The 20,060-nt window shown below is 42.9% G+C and overlaps 4 non-coding genes across 4 annotated transcripts; 2 read left to right on the top strand and 2 right to left on the bottom strand.

Annotated features, from left to right (window-relative positions):
- Positions 1 to 3,067: 3,067 nt before the first annotated feature.
- Positions 3,068 to 3,140, bottom strand: trnar-ucg (transfer RNA arginine (anticodon UCG)). The gene has a single exon. It is a non-coding gene; the product is annotated as a tRNA-Arg (tRNA).
- Positions 3,141 to 4,333: 1,193 nt separating this feature from the next.
- On the top strand, positions 4,334 to 4,407 carry trnan-guu (transfer RNA asparagine (anticodon GUU)). The gene has a single exon. It is a non-coding gene; the product is annotated as a tRNA-Asn (tRNA).
- A 1,540-nt stretch (positions 4,408 to 5,947) lies between these two features.
- trnas-uga (transfer RNA serine (anticodon UGA)) lies at positions 5,948 to 6,031 on the top strand. Its single transcript has one exon. It is a non-coding gene; the product is annotated as a tRNA-Ser (tRNA).
- A 6,374-nt stretch (positions 6,032 to 12,405) lies between these two features.
- On the bottom strand, positions 12,406 to 12,478 carry trnar-ccu (transfer RNA arginine (anticodon CCU)). The gene has a single exon. It is a non-coding gene; the product is annotated as a tRNA-Arg (tRNA).
- Positions 12,479 to 20,060: the final 7,582 nt, after the last annotated feature.

Raw genomic sequence — 20,060 nt, forward strand, 5'->3', positions numbered from 1 at the left:
TTCCTTAGATACGCGATTAAAAAAAATAATTTTTTTGAATCCCCGGCCAAACACATTCCATAAGAATCAGCGCTTTTATACAGTATATCGCCTTTAAACACGCGTTTACGATTTAAATCAAAACTCGATTCAAATCAATATAAATGTTTATTTTGTAACGCATAGGTGACTATTCATTGTTATTAAAAAGACGTAAATTCGATCATGTTGTGATATTTAGAAATATAAATTTGTTTTGATGCGAGTGAGGTTTTATTTAATCTCTGACCAAGGGAAATGTTTCATTTTTTCAAAGAAATGTTTGTTAAAAATTAAAGTCATAGTTCCATGAGATTCAACCACAGACCATGTGACATAGGAGTCAGGAACCTAACCCACAGCACCACCAGCGCAGTCACATGCTGAGGGCTGAAAAAGCACTACAGAAACATTATCGACTATAAAATAATGTAATTAGGCACAGAAGAAGTTTACAGCACAGTACAATAATAAATGCTGACCATGACTTTAGAAGCATAAATTACCTTACACTCAATTTAAACACAAGCTGTCTTTAGCCCTCTAAGCTGGTTCATACAGAAATGTAGAGAACCAGGCTCAGAACACACAGCTTCATTAGCGAATACATATGCAGAACAACTAGAGAAGATGTTTTACAGAGGATGGATTTTTAGAAACATCCCATCAGTGACATCACTGAAGTCAACTCCTAGGTAACTGTCGTGTGGATAGTTTCACAAGAATCAGACAAAGGTTTAAGCATCGCTTATTTTAGATAAAACTGCAAAAAAACAACAACAACCCATAATGTACTTCTTTGCGGCTCTGTTTGCCCAAATCATATATTCACAACGTGAAATTAGAAAATAGTATTACGTAACCAAAAACCGCAATATGGAAACAGAACCTGTGTAATTGTTGACAGATGATGTACTCGTAACATTTTTACAAGACGAACTACAACATTTAAAAAATGACTTGTATGTACTTGATATCTCTAATCAATCCACTGCACTGCATTAAAACAAAACAAAAACTAAAACGCCCTGGGCATACCGTTTCGCGCTTCTTATCAGTTGCTCAAAAGCAATTTGACCGTATGAAATGCATAATATAAACCTAGAAACATATACGTGAGGAGTATTTACGTAGTATCGGTGTCAAGACATACCTCTCAAATACTGTAAATCAAGTTAAAAATATCTCAAGACCGATTCTGGTCATAATGAAACCATGTTTCGTGTATGTTTTCTTTAAAGTACCGAGACCAGCCATATACTGTATGTTTATGTTCCAAAATTAATATCGTTTATGGCCTTCACACGCGTTGCATTACGCTCCTATTCTTTTTATGCTCAGGCACTAAGATTTCCCTTCAGTGGTAAAATTCCATATAAATATTCAATACTTAAACGGGCACAGTTAAGACATTAAATATACATATACATATACATATACATATACAAACTGTATACAGTACAGTTTGCATACGGTAATATGTTTATGTTCCTAAATCAATCTCTTTTATGAGCATGTGAAAGGCATGGTGAATCGATTCTCAAAAATTACTGTACTTTGCATGATTGGAAAAAAATGCATGATTGCGAAATGCTGTGGTGTTACTTTTACAAAGAAGGTCAGTGAAAAAAATAATGTGGACCAGGGCAATACTTTGAGTTTACAGCTTGTCCAAGGTCATTTATTATTAATACTATTAGTAATATCTTCATTAAAGACTTTGATGGCTACAGCTCAAACATGAGAAGTTGAGCTTTATTAGCTCCACCTTGCGGAAATTCCGGATACTATTATTTTGCTAGCGGTATTTACCGGTAACTCGCGGTATTTACCGGTAACTCGCGGTAGACTGCGTACAGCGTACCGGAAAATAATGCAGTATCGCCCGCACATTTTGAATGGCTGCATCTGTAGCAATCATATTGTAGCAGACACTCATTTGCCTGTTTCACAAATGATCATATTTTACTAGAGATTCTGTTTGGGATACGGATGTGCATTCTGACACCAATCTCTTACAAAAAATGATTTTACCTTATCGCGGCTTTGCCCTGCTTGCCTCTTTGGACAATATCTCCATCTTGTGGTCGTTGTTGGTAATGTCTAGACAATATCTCCATCTTGTGGTCGTTGTTGGTAATGTCTTCTTATAGATAGATACTTTATTGATCCCGTGAGGGAAATTGCAGTGCAACAGCAGCTTAACACACACAACACAGCCACAGTGTAACGAATTATATAATAATAGTACAATACTGTATATATACTGTATATATATATATGAAACAGAAATAGAAACAGAAACAGGAATCGCTTACTCACCTGGAGAATCTCTGTAGGAATATATAGCATTTATCAATGGAAATAAAAGCTGCTTTAATACAGTGCATGTTCAAACTCAAACCCTCAGCTGCTGTTCTTGTTTGTTTTGGGACAAATTGCAACTGAGCATCGCATGAGCCGTTACGTACCCTTATCTGTTTGGCAATTTCAAGGGAGGAGTTAGGTCAGAATGGGTAGGCTGCAAAACAACAAGTAAAGATTTATTCCAAGATGAAACGTTGTGGCGGTTTTCTTATCTTTTCAGCATGGACTAAACTTTTACGTGTTCCTTATATGCTATATATGTATATATTAGCACCAATGTCGTTCTTAAAAACTAACATGAAATTGTCAGGGACATTCAGCTATATACAAAGACGAGACAGACAAAGTAATAATTCTGTATTAACGTGGCCTACATATTGACGCAATGATCGAACTAACTGACATGTTCTGATTCACATCCCCTGCAGTTCATGCCAATTAGAACAATAGCAATGCTGAGTCCTCCCCACCCTACTGAGCACAAATTCAGCTGCTCTCCAGTTCTGTTCTGCATGTTTTTTCATTGCAATTGAGCTCGGAGCTGGAGATGATCTCCATACAGTTCTGTGTTAACTAGCCCGCACTTGCGTGCTAATTTACGGGTTGTGGCAGATGCTTTTCTATAGTTCATATACATGACGGCAACCTGTTACCGAGGAACCTGAGAGGTTTAAAAGCCTCACGAGCCAGGCAGGACTCGAACCTACAATCTTCTGATCCGAAGTCAGACGCGTTATCCATTACGCCACTGGCCCATAGAACATGCGCTTGCACTCCACCACAGAGAGCTCTACACTGCTACTAGTAGTACACCTCCCCATCTAAATTTTCACAGCAAGAAACTTGTGTTTCCTACTATTTTTATCAGGTTTAAAATATCATCTCCTTAAAACAGAAAAAGTGTTGATGTGTCGTGCTGAAATTCCGATTGATTTTGAATTCAAAGAAAAAACGTTTTCTTCCAAAACACCGTGAAATTGTCACATCTTGCAGACAATAGGTGTATTCCATGTTGAAAAGAGAAAAAAGAAAACAATGGAGCCTTTTACAGGTGTGAGGCTTCTTCAGGTGTGAGAAGACCTCACAGTCGAAACGCTGTGTTTCCTTTCTTCTCTTTTCAGCATGCAATAAACCTATTACTTGTTCCTTTGCAGCCGAGGCATGCTGACATAGCTACCCAGCTGAACATCTTGCAGACTCTACAGTACTTCTCTCCTGTAGAAGTAAAGCAGGGCTTGCTGGGTGAGCTTTTGCTCCGGTAAATTAGGTCACGTGTCATGTTAAATCACTTCTTCTAAACACAACATTTGCTGGTGCTAGCTTTCCCCATGAAAAGAGACATTTCCCTTACAGTACATGACATATCGTTTTTATTCTATCAATAAGTATAGAAATTAAACAAAAGAAAAAATGGTGTCGCCAAAGAATGCACAGCTCTGTCGCCTTGGGGAGGTGTCAAGGGCATTGAGCTCCTTGGACATGAAAAGTGCCCGATAAATGCCATTTCTCATCATTTCTCTTGGCGTCAGTTCTGCTATTAAATGGGACGGAGGCAACGGGCTCAGAGAGCAGGTTAAGTGCACACCGAACGCAGATGTGTCCAAGTGTCTGTAAAAGCGCGGTGCTCCGCTGGCGCTGTTCCCTAGTGGCTTAAAGTGCCCGCCTAGTAAGCAGGCGATCCTGGGTCTGAATACCAGCGGTGCCTCTCTCCGTGTCTTGTTGTGCCGAATGTATCATTTCAGACAAACATGTACAGCTTGGTTCAGTTTAATGCAAGAATTCATTTCCTTTCTGGAATAACTTGTTTTTGAAGAAATCCATACAGCTTGTGAAAGATGAAATCCATTTCTTGGTTGTCAGTGGAAAAAGATTGCCGGCTGCAAGAAGCGCAAGTGATTGTTTTCTTTGACCATAAACCTGCAAATGTAGGGAGCACAAGCGGCCGTCAGTCTCTGTGGCGCAATCGGTTAGCGCGTTCGGCTGTTAACCGAAAGGTTGGTGGTTCAAGCCCACCCAGGGACGCATGTCTCCGTTTTTCCAATGTAAACATCATCACCGCTAAAGAAGATGGCGCAGAAGGCTCCACAGTCGAAACGTTGTGCTTCTTTTCTTCTCTTTTCAGCATGGAGTAAACCTTTGCTTGATCGTTTGCAGCCTACGCATGCTGACACAGCTACCTTTCTCTTAACGCGCCTCAATCATTATTCACCAAAACCATCAGCAGAATGTGTCGCCTTTGTGGTGATGTCACTCCTCTGCTTCACAAATGTCCTTAGTGACGGACCATTTCTTTCTGCCATTTTTCCGGAGCGGTTATTGATTGCTCCATCATTTCCCTCATACTTTCCATCCCTAGATTGAAAAAAAAAAACAGAAACAGGCTGACAGGACGACAATCAAATTGCAAAAACTCATCAAAGCACTCGATAGAGTATTTGAATCCACAAGTAGCTACGAGCAACTTTGTCCTGGCTTGCATGAAAGTCGGAAAATGTCAAAAAGAAAAAGATGGTGGCTTTTTCATATCTGTTCTTTTATTTTTAGTTCGTTGGCTCTTCTGTCCATTGTCCTCCTGCCTGGCTCTTGACCTGTGACTGTCTGAACGCACACATTAGACTTTCAGGCGGGGGATTTGTCCTGAGCCTCTGTGGAAGACCCACCCACCCCCATAAATAACTGCTCTAGAAACACATGAATGCAAAACTAAACCACAGCTTAAAGATGAGCTCCAACTCAGTGCCATACTAATGTAAACGAAGTAATACTAAGACATGTTCTTATGGATTTGTCTTACCTTGAGATATGTAATTGGATTTCAGGATTAACTTCCTCATTCAATGTACTGGTGATTCTTTGCCTGGTCAGTACCTGGGTGGGAGACCTCCAGCGAACAATTAAGCTTACTGCTGGAAGTGGTGTTAAGAGACTCTTAGGATCTTCCAGAGGTGTCTGTCCAATAGCACTAGTTGCCTTAGAGCTGGCTCAAACATTGCTCAAGAGTCTACCTTTCACAGATGCGCAAAGATGAATGATGGGGGTGCACGCTTCAAGGAGCCTTCCAACTGTAGGGACCGATTAGAGACGATCCGTAGCATGTGTCCGTTTCCATATACGCCCCGTGTCTCAACGGTAGGACAGAGAAAAATACTGCCTCGACACGTAACAGCGTTATATTAAACCGCAGGACTTGAGGGCTGTTTTGTTTGAATGTTCAAGGCATTGGTAAGAGCGTAGGTCAAGGGCCATTGGTGCATCTCCTGTAACTGGAGTAAAAATGCTATTCAAACTGCAGTGACTAAAATCGTCGTCCACATGTCTCCGTTGTTGATTGCTTTCAGTCTAAGAACGTTCTGTTTTCATGTCCGAACGGGGAGACTTTATCATTCCAACTTGAAGCCACCCTTAAGTCCTCTGAGGTGTGTGTGTGTGTGTCTGCTTGCACGTATGGCGTAAAAGGTTTCTTAAACGGAGAGCGAACTTGAAAAAAGTTGCCTCCGCTGCCGCCGCCGCCTCGCACTCCCTGTTCGATTGTAGCAAGAAGGCAGCGGCCGCGGCGCTCGCTGTAGTCGTGGCCGAGTGGGGTTAAGGTGACGGACTTGAAATCCGTTGGGGTCTCCCCGCGCAGGTTCAAATCCTGCCGACTACGGCGTCCTTTGCATTTGGTTGCGTGCGTGCGTGTAAAAGGACCAGCGCCGTTTCGTTTTCGCTGGGACCTTTAACACTCTAAATCGCCTGGACCCGCAGCCTGTGAAATCGATTCTTCAGCACCCACGATGGACGCTTTGCCGCTGGACACAGATAACGATGCTTTTCTGCAACGAGCTTTCCAGCTGAATTTTCTCGGCAGCTCCGTACTGAACCTGTTCTCCATTGCAACATAGCGGAGGCTCGTCACGTCTATAGCAAGGCTGTGTAGGACCGCATACGCCACAGTGACTTGTACACAGACCACATGAAAGGCAAGCAAAATACACTTTTAAAATTCCAAAGACTCACAAGGTCAGAGAAACAGCGATGAGCTGAACAGATCTGTTACAGAAGTCTAGGTTGACCTTTTTAGAGCTGTAATTGCATTTTTGTTTAATAGAAGATCAAATCTACTCGCATGTACCAGCACCTTACAGTTTATTGATGTTAATTCTGTTTAAGTAATAAGATTGCTAACGATGTTGGACTTTAGCCGGTGTTTTTTAGAACAAATTGCTTACACTTCTGTAAGGAATACGCAGTACGTGCCTTTGTCAGTCATTGCTCACCATACCTGTAACTTTCTTATCTAACTCACTTCCTCAAATGGTGAAGGTCCACAAACATAAATGAAAAAAAAACCCTTGTTGTAGATGAGGTGCACAAAAAAGCAGCCCCTGATAGTGTATAACACATTTATACTATTGCAGAGACACATGTAACATATATATACTGTATATATGAAACAGAAATAGAAACAGAAACAGGAATCGCTTACTCACCTGGAGAATCTCTGTAGGAATATCTAGCATTTATCAATGGAAATAAAAGCTGCTTTAATACAGTGCACGTTCAAACTCAAACCCTCAGCTGCTGTTCTTGTTTGTTTTGGGACAAATTGCAACTGAGCATCGCATGAGCCGTTACGTACCCTTATCTGTTAGGGAATTTCAAGGGAGGAGTTAGGTCAGAATGGGTAGGCTGCAAAACAACAAGTAAAGATTTATTCCAAGATGAAACGTTGTGGCGGTTTTCTTATCTTTTCAGCATGGACTAAACTTTTACGTGTTCCTTATATGCTATATATGTATATATTAGCACCAATGTCGTTCTTAAAAACTAACATGAAATTGTCAGGGACATTCAGCTATATACAAAGACGAGACAGACAAAGTAATAATTCTGTATTAACGTGGCCTACATATTGACGCAATGATCAAACTGACTGACATGTTCTGATTCAGATCCCCTGCAGTTCATGCCAATTAGAACAATAGCAATGCTGAGTCCTCCCCACCCTACCGAGCACAAATTCAGCTGCTCTCCAGTTCTGTTCTGCATGTTTTTTCATTGCAATTGAGCTCGGAGCTGGAGATGATCTCCATACAGTTCTGTGTTCACCAGCCCGCACTTGCGTGCTAATTTACGGGTTGTGGCAAATGCTTTTCTATAGTTCATATACATGACGGCAACCTGTTACCTAGGAACCTGAGAGGTTTAAAAGCCTCACGAGCCAGGCAGGACTCGAACCTCCAATCTTCTGATCCGAAGTCAGACGCATTATCCATTACGCCACTGGCCCATAGAACATGCGCTTGCACTCCACCACAGAGAGCTCTACACTGCTACTAGTAGTACACTTCCCCATCTAAATTTTCACAGCAAGAAACTTGTGTTTCCTACTATTTTTGTCAGGTTTAAAATATCATCTCCTTAAAACAGAAAAAGTGTTGATGTGTTGTGCTGAAATTCCGATTGATTTTGAATTCAAAGAAAAAAGGTTTTCTTCCAAAACACCATGAAATTGTCACATCTTGCAGACAATAGGTGTATTCCATGTTGAAAAGAGAAGAAAGAAAACCATGGAGCCTTTTACAGGTGTGAGGCTTCTTCAGGTGTGAGAAGACCTCACAGTCGAAACGCTGTGTTTCCGTTCTTCTCTTTTCAGCATGCAATAAACCTAGTACTTGTTCCTTTGCAGCCGAGGCATGCTGACGTAGCTACCCAGCTGAACATCTTGCAGACTCTACAGTACTTCTCTCCTGTAGAAGTAAAGCAGGGCTTGCTGGGTGAGCTTTTGCTCCGGTAAATTAGGTCACGTGTCATGTTAAATCACTTCTTCTAAACACAACATTTGCTGGTGCTAGCTTTCCCCATGAAAAGAGACATTTCCCTTACAGTACATGACATATCGTTTTTATTCTATCAATAAGTATAGAAATTAAACAAAAGAAAAAATGGTGTCGCCAAAGAATGCACAGCTCTGTCGCCTTGGGGAGGTGTCAAGGGCATTGAGCTCCTTGGACATGAAAAGTGCCCGATAAATGCCATTTCTCATCATTTCTCTTGGCGTCAGTTCTGCTATTAAATGGGACGGAGGCAACGGGCTCAGAGAGCAGGTTAAGTGCACACCGAACGCAGATGTGTCCAAGTGTCTGTAAAAGCGCGGTGCTCCGCTGGCGCTGTTCCCTAGTGGCTTAAAGTGCCCGCCTAGTAAGCAGGCGATCCTGGGTCTGAATACCAGCGGTGCCTCTCTCCGTGTCTTGTTGTGCCGAATGTATCATTTCAGACAAACATGTACAGCTTGGTTCAGTTTAATGCAAGAATTCATTTCCTTTCTGGAATAACTTGTTTTTGAAGAAATCCATACAGCTTGTGAAAGATGAAATCCATTTCTTGGTTGTCAGTGGAAAAAGATTGCCGGCTGCAAGAAGCGCAAGTGATTGTTTTCTTTGACCATAAACCTGCAAATGTAGGGTGCACAAAAGACTGTCAGACTCTGTGGTGCTGAAAAGTTGGTGGTTCAAGCCCCTCCAGTATGCGTGTCTCAGTTTTTCCAATGTAAACATCATCACCGCTAAAGAAGATGGCGTAGAAGGCTCCACAGTCGAAACGTTGTGCTTCTTTTCTTCTCTTTTCAGCATGGAGTAAACCTTTGCTTTATCCTTTGCAGCCTAAGCATGCTGACGCAGCTACCTTTCTCTTAACACGCCTCAATCATTATTCACCAAAACGATCAGCAGAATAAGTCGCCTTTGTGGTGATGTCACTCCTCTGCTTCACAAATGTCCTTAGTGACGGACCATTTCTTTCTGCCATTTTTCCGGAGCGGTTATTGATTGCTCCATCATTTCCCTCATACTTTCCATCCCTAGATTGAAAAAAAAAAAACAGAAACAGGCTGACAGGACGACAATCAAATTGCAAAAACTCATCAAAGCACTCGATAGAGTATTTGAATCCACAAGTAGCTACGAGCAACTTTGTCCTGGCTTGCATGAAAGTCGGAAAATGTCAAAAAGAAAAAGATGGTGGCTTTTTCATATCTGTTCTTTTATTTTTAGTTCGTTGGCTCATCTGTCCATTGTCCTCCTGCCTGGCTCTTGACCTGTGACTGTTTGAACGCACACAGTAGACTTTCATGCAGGGGATTTGTCCTGAGCCTCTGTGAAGGACCCACCCACCCCCATAAATAACTGCTCTAGAAACACATGAATGCAAAACTAAACCACAGCTTAAAGAGGAGCTTGTCATGACCGCCAGGCAGTTAAGACCAACTCTTAAGCAATCTAAACAGCACCAGCAGAGGGTGATTATTAACAAACGCCGCCGCACGAGTTAACCCACCTGCACACACTCCACCGTGGGGTACGCAGTGCTATTTTTACCATCTTTACTTGCTTCCCGCTGGTATTGAGTCTACTCCTTGAGAGCTCTACCTGGCGTTTTTTCCATTACCTCGTTTATTCTGGATATTGGACTCCCCTTCTGCCTTTTCGACTTTGGACCTCGCCTCTCACCTCGGACTGTTTGCCACCAGTGTTCTCCCTGGATTACGACTTACCTTACGCCTCTTGACCACGAAACAAAGCAAAGCAGAGCAAAACAAAATGAACAAACGAAAAGCCTCACGTCCCGCACTTGCGTGTAACGCCGTTACGTGCCCAAGCGGTATTGTACTTCATCTTAGCACTGCACCCCGGGGCGTACGGTATATGGGAACGAGCACACGCCACAAATCGTCTCGAATCACTCCCTACAGCTGTAAGGCACCTTGAAGCGTGCACCCCCAACATTTTTCTTTGCGCATCTGTGAAAGGTAAACTCTTGAGCAAACTCTGAACCAGCTCTAAGGAAACTAATCCGATTAGACGTTACTTTGACTCATCCTTTAAGGGAACCTTGTTAATTGGAGAAATCAATGATTTCGAATGAATTCTGTATGCGTTAAAAGACAGCTATACACAGAAAACATGCAGGACACTTCTCATGATGTTTCCCGAGCCGAAACACAGTGCGTTTTTCCAAGCCCTCTGACAAAGCCCGCCCACTGAAAACTGCAGCAGATCGTGTAAAGACGTTCAACTTTGTAACTACTGCACGCACAGGAAGCAGAATAAATTCCTCTTTTCAAACTGTCAAAGGTTTGCTTTGCGAACACTGCAGGACATCGCACAATCTCTTTTGAATGGGGACAAACGATTTCTTATGGGGCACAGTAAGTACAGACGTTTAAAAAGCTCCACTCATGCCGACGATGCAGCATGAAGAAGCGCAACCTAACGTTTGCATTCCTAGCAAATTCCTTTTATTTTTTGATAAATAAAGACAGTCTTGTTTAACAAACAACACACACAACATTTTACATTGTCAATTCAATTCAAATCAATGTATTTCTATATAGCACCTTTCACAACAAGGTTGTCCCAAGGCACTTAACAATGCAAGTTGTTAAGAGCCTTGTGTCTAATATGCCGCCTAGGTAACGTGCTGTCTCTTTGAGGCAGATGTTTAAATCCTCTGAGTTAAGTGCTGAAGTTATAGTAGTCCTATCAGTATTGTTGCCTCCGATCAACAGATCCTCATTTTTCTCAGAGTTGAGTAACAAAAAGTTTTCACACATCCAAGTATTTCCTTCCTTAATGCATTTAACTAAACTGATAATAGAAGAGTTGTCGTTTGGTGTAAACAAAATGTTTATTTGAGTGTCATCAGCATATGAATGAAAGTTCATATTATTTTTTCATATTATCCTACCTAGCAGCAGCATGTAGAGAGAGAGAGCAATATTGGTCCCAGCACTGATCTTCTGGTACCCCAAATTGAACTGGTGACATTGATGAAGCAGTACAATTATTAGATATTTGAACATAATGAAAACGATGAGTAAAATGTGAAGTAAACCACTGAAGGACGGTTCCAGATAAGCCAACCTCAAACTCAAGCCTGTGTAACAAAACAGAGAGGTCAACCGTGTCAAAGGCAGCTCTAAGATCTAGAAGCAAAGCACAAGCACTGTTGCATTCCCTGCATCAGTAGCTAAGAGAATATCATTTACGACTCTTGTTAATGCAGTTTCAGAAACCAGACTAAAATTTCTCAAGTATATTATTTGAATCCAGATATGATTGACGTTGGGCAACAACTATTCTCCCAAGACTTTTAGATTGAAATGGGACCTTTGAGACAGGCCTGTAGTTGTTAAGAACTTGTTGATCCAAATTTGACTTCTTAAGAGCGGTCTAACAACCGCTACCTTAAATTGATCAGGTACAACGCCTGACGCAAGCGATGCATTCATCATACTAATTATAGGTCCTGCCAGTCCTTCGAGGGAATCTTTGACTAGCTGAGTGGGGATGGGATCTAGCGAACAGGTGGTTGACTTTGTCTTACGTCTGTGTTTATGAGTCCACCATAAGAAGAAATCTGAACAGGAGTGGTGATCATGCGAGGTCACCATGGAGGAAACCACTGCTCTCCCCCCCAAAAAAAACACCACTGCCCCTCTCAAGTTTGCTAAAGACCACATGGATGTTCCACAGCAACTCCTGGAACAATGTTCTGTGGACAGTGACAAAAGTTGAACATGTTGGTAAATGTGCACAACGTTATGTTTGGAGATAACAAAACACTGCATACCAACTCCAAAACCTCATCCCACCTGGGAAGCATAGCGGAGGCTGTACGGCTTGCAATCATCGAGGGACCGATGAATTCCAAGATGTATCAGGAAATTCTACAGCAGAATGTCAGGGTGTCTGCCTGTGATCTAAAACTCGAAAGACGCTGGGTCATGCAGCATGACAAAAACAAAGGAGTACATCAACAACAGAGTGGCTGAAACAATAGAAATTCCGTATTTTGGGATGGCCGAGTAAGAGTCCTGACCCCAATCCCATTGAAGTGCTGTGGCGTGATCTGAAGCAGGCCGTTCAGTGCAAGACATCTCCCAACTGTATGTGAGAGAAAAGCAGAGACGCTCACTGAGTAAGGTGGGGTTGCAGCTTTGCAAATCAAAAGGACATTTGTACGCTCAAAAAGGGACAGTAGCACCCCAGATGGGACTCGAACCCACAATCCCTGGCTTAGGAGGCCAGTGCCTTATCCATTAGGCCACTGGGGCACACTGGGTTGGGTCGATCACGCTGATGAAGAGCCAGTTTTTTTTTTCCTTTGCTTTTTCAAAGGGATCCCCAAAATTAGGAAAGTTAGGCAGCAGAAGGTTTACTGTGACCTGAGAAGGACCGGCATCCAATCACGGTGGTACACACACACACGCTCTCACTCATCTGAGCTACACGGCTACCAAGATGATCTCAGGTGCGCCGAGCTGGTACGGAACATATTGAACTGATCGACGGCGAATTGTCTCTCAGACAGGCTTTTCACCTCTGAGCTCCCTGACTGACAGTAATCAGCTAGGTAGTGAAACAGTCAGCTGCTTCTAAGCCTTAAACAGCTGCATCTCAGCGCTTCCACAGAGAGATGATTTGAAAGCCAAACATCGCCCATTGGGAACACCTTACTATCACTAGTTTAAGAGACTTTTAAGGTCTTGCAGAGGTGCCTGTCTAATAGCATGCGCTTTGCAAGCTATAGGTGTTTAGGCTGAGGCAGAATGCCTGTTAACAAAATGTTTTTCTAAAGGGGCCTCGCACTCTTTTCCAAGCAATGGTCACCATCCCCACCGAGTGTCACAATGTAGTCATGTCCTAGGACATCACCTGTTAGTCTCCATTTGTCTGCCACCAACACTTTAGGTTAAGGGGTCACAACCGCACCCCAAAGACCAGAGGAGCCGTTGGCGTTCTGGCGGCGCAGATTGGGCTGAAGGTGGGGCGCTTGAATCTCGCTGTTGGAGGCCGTCTGAAACTGACCCAAGCCTTTCCCTTGAATTAAATGTAAATAAATAAATGAACCCCAGATGCACATGGAATCAATCACGTGTTTCCTTTGAGCCGTTTCAAAGACTGCTCCAGAGTTTACCTTGCACAGATGCGCAAAGATTAATGATGGGGGTGCACGCTTCCAGGCGCCTTACAACTGTAGGGACTGATTAGAGACAATTCGTAGCGTGTGTTCGTTTCCATATACGCCCCGTGTTGCAATGGTAGGATGAAGTCAAATACGGCTTGGACGCGTAACGGCATTCTATCCAACTGCAGGACTTGAGGGTTTTTTGTGCTTTGTTCTGTTTTCGTTGACATCGCATTCGTAAGAGCGTCAAAAAAAGGCAATTCCAGCATCTAACACGAATAAAAGGGCTATTGAAACTGCAGGGCTGCGCAGCTTCTAAAATCCTTGCACACAATTCTCCGTTATTGTTACTTCCTTCTTTCTGTCTAACAAAGTTCCCTTTTCCTGACCGGACGGGGAGACTTTATCATTCCAACTTGAAGCCAGCCTTAAGTCCTCTGAGGCGCATTTGTCTGCTAGCATGCATTTTGTGAAAGTTTTTTTTGTTGTTGTTAAACGGAAAGCGACTTTGAAAAAGGTTTCCGCCGCTGCCCGGCACTCTATGTTAGACTGCATCAAAAAGGCAGTGGCGGCGGCGGTGGCCGAGTGGTTAGGGCGATGGACTAGAAAGCCATCGGGGTCTCCCTGCGAAGCTTCGAGTCCTGCCGCCTACGGTGTCGTCGTGTGTCTGCGCAACAAAGGAAAAGCACCTGTTTCACTTTTCCCGCAACTTTTAAAACGCGAATGATCTGGATTTCTACATGATTGGCTCTTAAAATGTGATCTGATCTTCATCTGACGCATAATAATAAATAAAGACAGTCTTGTTTAACAAACAACACACACAACATTTTACATTGTCAATTCAGTTCAAATCAATGTATTTCTATATAGCACCTTTCACAACAAGGTTGTCTCAAGGCACTTAACAATGCAAGTTGTTAAGAGCCTTGTGTCTAATATGCCACTTAGGTTACGTGCTGTCTCTTTGAGGCAAATGTTTAAATCCTCTGAGTTAAGTGCTGAAGTTATAGTAGTCCTATCAGTATTGTTGCCTCCGATCAACAGATCCTCAGTTTTCTCAGAGTTGAGTAACAAAAAGTTTTCACACATCCAAGTCTTTCCTTCATTAATGCATTTAACTAAAGTGATAATAGAAAAGTTGTCGTTTGGTGTGAACAAAATGTTTATTTGAGTGTCATCAGCATATGAATGAAAGTTCATATTATTTTTTCGTATTATCCTACCTAGCAGCAGAATGTAGAGAGAGAGAGCAATATTGGCCCCGGCACTGATCCGTCTGGTACCCCAAATTGAACTGGTGACGTTGATGAAGCAGTACAATTATTAGATATTTGAACATAATGAAAACGATGAGTAAAATGTGAAGTAAACCACTGAAGGACGGTTCCAGATAAGCCAACCTCAAACTCAAGCCTGTGTAACAAAACAGAGAGGTCAACCGTGTCAAAGGCAGCTCTAAGATCTAGAAGCACAAGCACTGTTGCATTCCCCACATCAGTAGCTAAGAGAATATCATTTACGACTCTCGTTAATGCAGTTTCAGAAAGCAGACTGAAATTTCTCAAGTATATTATTTGAATCCAGATACGATTGACATTGGGCAACAACTATTCTCTCAAAACTTTTAGATTGAAATGGGACCTTTGAGACAGGCCTGTAGTTGTTAAGAACTTGTGGATCCAAATTTGACTTCTTAAGGAGCGGTCTAACAACCGCTACCTTAAATTGATCAGGTACAACGCCTGACGCAAGCGATGCATTCATCATACTAATTATAGGTCCTGCCAGTCCTTCAGGGGAATCTTTGACTAGCTGAGTGGGGATGGGATCTAGCGAACAGGTGGTTGACTTTGTCTTACGTCTGTGCTCATGAGTCCACCATAAGAAGAAATCTGAACAGGAGTGGTGATCATGCGAGGTCACCACGGAGGAAACTACTGCTCTCCCCCCCAAAAAAAACACCACTGCCCCTCTCAAGTTTGCTAAAGACCACATGGATGTTCCACAGCAACTCCTGGAACAATGTTCTGTGGACAGACGTGACAAAAGTTGAACTTGTTGGTAAATGTGCACAGCATTATGTTTGGAGATAACAAAACTCTGCATACCAACTCCAAAACCTCATCCCACCTGGGAAGCATGGCGGATGCTGAGGTTTGTTGGATGTTGAGGTTTTTGTCAATAAAGGAGGTTCCACTAGCTCCTTAATATAAGGGTTCACGTACTTTTTCCATCAATGACCTTGATTGTTTAAACCATTTGGTCAATAAAGAAACAGCAATGTCAAATGTTGGGCGTGTGTTGTTTGTGAAATCAGACTCTCTTTATTAATTATTATGACTTAGATAAAGATAAGATCACATGTTAGGAGCCATTCATGCAGAAATCCACATCATTCCGAAGGGCTGTTTACAAAAGTTTTTCTCCCAACTGAGAGAAAAGCAGAGACGCTCACTGAGTAAGGTGGGGTTGCAGCTTCACAAATCACAAGGACATTTGTACACTCAAAAAGGGACAGGAGCACCCCAGATGGGACTCAAACCCACAATCCTTGGCTTAGGAAGCCAGTGCCTTATCCATTAGGCCACTGGGGCACACTGAGTGGGGTCGATCACGCTGATGAAGAGCCAGTTTTTTTTTTCCTTTGCTTTTTCAAAGGGATCCCCAAAATTAGGAAAGTTAGGCAGCAGAAGGTTTACTGTGACCTGAGAAGGACCGGCATCCAATCACGGTGGTACACACACACACGCTCTCACTCATCTGAGCTACACGGCTACCAAGATGATCTCAGGTGCGCCGAGCTGGTACGGAACATATTGAACTGATCGACGGCGAATTGTCTCTCAGACAGGCTTTTCACCTCTGAGCTCCCTGACTAACAGTGATCAGCTAGGTAGTGAAACAGTCAGCTGCTTCTAAACCTTAAACAGTTGCATCTCGGCGCTTCCACGGAGAGATGATTTGAAAGCCGAACATCGCCCATTGGGAACACCTTACTATCACTAGTTTAAGAGACTCTTAAGGTCTTGCAGAGGTGCCTGTCTAATAGCATGCGCTTTGCAAGCTATAGGTGTTTAGGCTGAGGCAGAATGCCTGTTAACAAAATGTTTTTCTAAAGGGGCCTCGCACTCTTTTCCAAGCAATGGTCACCATCCCCACCGAGTGTCACAACGTAGTCATGTCCTAGGATGTCACCTGTTAGTCTCCATTTGTCTGCCACCAACACTTTAGGTTACGGGGTCACAACCGCACCCCGGAGAGCAGAGGAGCCGTTGTCGTTCTGGCGGCGCAGATTGGGCTGAAGGTGGGGCGCTTGAATCTCGCTGTTGGAGGCCGTCTGAAACTGACCCAAGCCTTTCCCTTGAATTAAATGTAAATAAATAAATGAACCCCAGATGCACATGGAATCAATCACGTGTTTCCTTTGAGCCGTTTCAAAGACTGCTCCAGAGTTTACCTTGCACAGATGCGCAAAGATTAATGATGGGGGTGCACGCTTCCAGGCGCCTTACAACTGTAGGGACTGATTAGAGACAATTCGTAGCGTGTGTTCGTTTCCATATACGCCCCGTGTTGCAATGGTAGGATGAAGTCAAATACGGCTTGGACGCGTAACGGCATTCTATCCAACTGCAGGACTTGAGGGTTTTTTGTGCTTTGTTCTGTTTTCGTTGACATCGCATTCGTAAGAGCGTCAAAAAAAGGCAATTCCAGCATCTAACACGAATAAAAGGGCTATTGAAACTGCAGGGCTGCGCAGCTTCTAAAATCCTTGCACACAATTCTACGTTATTGTTACTTCCTTCTTTCTGTCTAACAAAGTTCCCTTTTCCTGACCGGACGGGGAGACTTTATCATTCCAACTTGAAGCCAGCCTTAAGTCCTCTGAGGCGCATTTGTCTGCTAGCATGCATTTTGTGAAAGTTTTTTTTGTTGTTGTTAAACGGAAAGCGACTTTGAAAAAGGTTTCCGCCGCTGCCCGGCACTCTATGTTAGACTGCATCAAAAAGGCAGTGGCGGCGGCGGCGGCCGAGTGGTTAGGGCGATGGACTAGAAAGCCATCAGGGTCTCCCTGCGAAGCTTCGAGTCCTGCCGCCTACGGTGTCGTCGTGTGTCTGCGCAACAAAGGAAAAGCACCTGTTTTGCTTTTCCCGCAACTTTTAAAACGCGAATGATCTGGATTTCTACATGATTGGCTCTTAAAATGTGATCTGATCTTCATCTGACGCATAATAATAAATAAAGACAGTCTTGTTTAACAAACAACACACACAACATTTTACATTGTCAATTCAGTTCAAATCAATGTATTTCTATATAGCACCTTTCACAACAAGGTTGTCTCAAGGCACTTAACAATGCAAGTTGTTAAGAGCCTTGTGTCTAATATGCCACTTAGGTTACGTGCTGTCTCTTTGAGGCAAATGTTTAAATCCTCTGAGTTAAGTGCTGAAGTTATAGTAGTCCTATCAGTATTGTTGCCTCCGATCAACAGATCCTCAGTTTTCTCAGAGTTGAGTAACAAAAAGTTTTCACACATCCAAGTCTTTCCTTCATTAATGCATTTAACTAAAGTGATAATAGAAAAGTTGTCGTTTGGTGTGAACAAAATGTTTATTTGAGTGTCATCAGCATATGAATGAAAGTTCATATTATTTTTTCGTATTATCCTACCTAGCAGCAGCATGTAGAGAGAGAGAGCAATATTGGCCCCGGCACTGATCCGTCTGGTACCCCAAATTGAACTGGTGACGTTGATGAAGCAGTACAATTATTAGATATTTGAACATAATGAAAACGATGAGTAAAATGTGAAGTAAACCACTGAAGGACGGTTCCAGATAAGCCAACCTCAAACTCAAGCCTGTGTAACAAAACAGAGAGGTCAACCGTGTCAAAGGCAGCTCTAAGATCTAGAAGCACAAGCACTGTTGCATTCCCCACATCAGTAGCTAAGAGAATATCATTTACGACTCTCGTTAATGCAGTTTCAGAAAGCAGACTGAAATTTCTCAAGTATATTATTTGAATCCAGATACGATTGACATTGGGCAACAACTATTCTCTCAAAATTTTTAGATTGAAATGGGACCTTTGAGACAGGCCTGTAGTTGTTAAGAACTTGTGGATCCAAATTTGACTTCTTAAGGAGCGGTCTAACAACCGCTACCTTAAATTGATCAGGTACAACGCCTGACGCAAGCGATGCATTCATCATACTAATTATAGGTCCTGCCAGTCCTTCGAGGGAATCTTTGACTAGCTGAGTGGGGATGGGATCTAGCGAACAGGTGGTTGACTTTGTCTTACGTCTGTGTCCATGAGTCCACCATAAGAAGAAATCTGAACAGGAGCGGTGATCATGCGAGGTCACCACGGAGGAAACCACTGCTCTCCCCCCAAAAAAAACCACCACTGCCCCTCTCAAGTTTGCTAAAGACCACATGGATGTTCCACAGCAACTCCTGGAACAATGTTCTGTGGACAGACATGACAAAAGTTGAACTTGTTGGTAAATGTGCACAGCGTTATGTTTGGAGATAACAAAACACTGCATACCAACTCCAAAACCTCATCCCACCTGGGAAACATGGCGGAGGCTGTACGGCTTGCAATCATCGAGGGACCGATGAATTCCAAGATGTATCAGGAAATTCTACAGCAGAATGTCAGGGTGTCTGCCTGTGATCTAAAACTCGAAAGAGGCTGGGTCATGCAGCATGACAAAAACAAAGGAGTACATCAACAACAGAGTGGCTGAAACAGAAGAAATTCCGTATTTTGGGATGGCCAAGTAAGAGTCCTGACCCCAATCCCATTGAAGTGCTGTGGCGTGATCTGAAGCAGGCCGTTCAGCGCAAGACATCCCAAAAATATACATGAACTGAAACAGTTTTGCATAGAGGAATAGGCCAAAATACCTCCTAACCGCTGCTCAGGTCTGACCAGCCGCTACAGAAAGTGGGGATTGAGGTTTTTGTCATAAAGGAGGTTCCACTAGCTCCTTAATATAAGGGTTCACGTACTTTTTCCATCAATGACCTTGATTGTTTAAACCATTTGGTCAATAAAGAAACAGCAATGTCAAATGTTGGGCGTGTGTTGTTTGTTAAATCAGACTCTCTTTATTAATTATTATGACTTAGATAAAGATAAGATCACATGTTAGGAGCCATTCATGCAGAAATCCACATCATTCCGAAGGGCTGTTTACAAAAGTTTTTCTCCCAACTGTATGTGAGAGAAAAGAAGAGACGCTCACTGAGTAAGGTGGGGTTGTAGCTTTGCAAATCAAAAGGACATTTGTACGCTCAAAATGGGACAGGAGCACCCCAGATGGTACTCAAACCCACAATCCCTGGCTTAGAAGGCCAGTGTCTTAGCCATTAGGCCACTGCGCCACACTGGGTGAGGTCGATCATGCTGATGAAGAGCCAGTTTTTTTTCCTTTGCTTTTTCAAAGGGATCCCCAAAATTAGGGAAGTTAGGCAGCAGAAGGTTTACTGTGACCTGAGAAGGACCGGCATCCAATCACGGTGGTACACACACACACGCTCTCACTCATCTGAGCTACACGGCTACCAAGATGATCTCAGTTGCGCCGAGCTGGTACGGAACATATTGAACTCATCGACGGCGAATTGTCTCTCAGACAGGCTTTTCCCCTCTGAGCTCCCTGACTGACAGTAATCAGCTAGGTAGTGAAACAGTCAGCTGCTTCTAAG

The sequence above is a fragment of the Lepisosteus oculatus genome, unplaced genomic scaffold, assembly GCF_040954835.1.
Source record: "Lepisosteus oculatus isolate fLepOcu1 unplaced genomic scaffold, fLepOcu1.hap2 HAP2_SCAFFOLD_45, whole genome shotgun sequence".
In the NCBI taxonomy this organism is placed as follows: domain Eukaryota; kingdom Metazoa; phylum Chordata; class Actinopteri; order Semionotiformes; family Lepisosteidae; genus Lepisosteus; species Lepisosteus oculatus.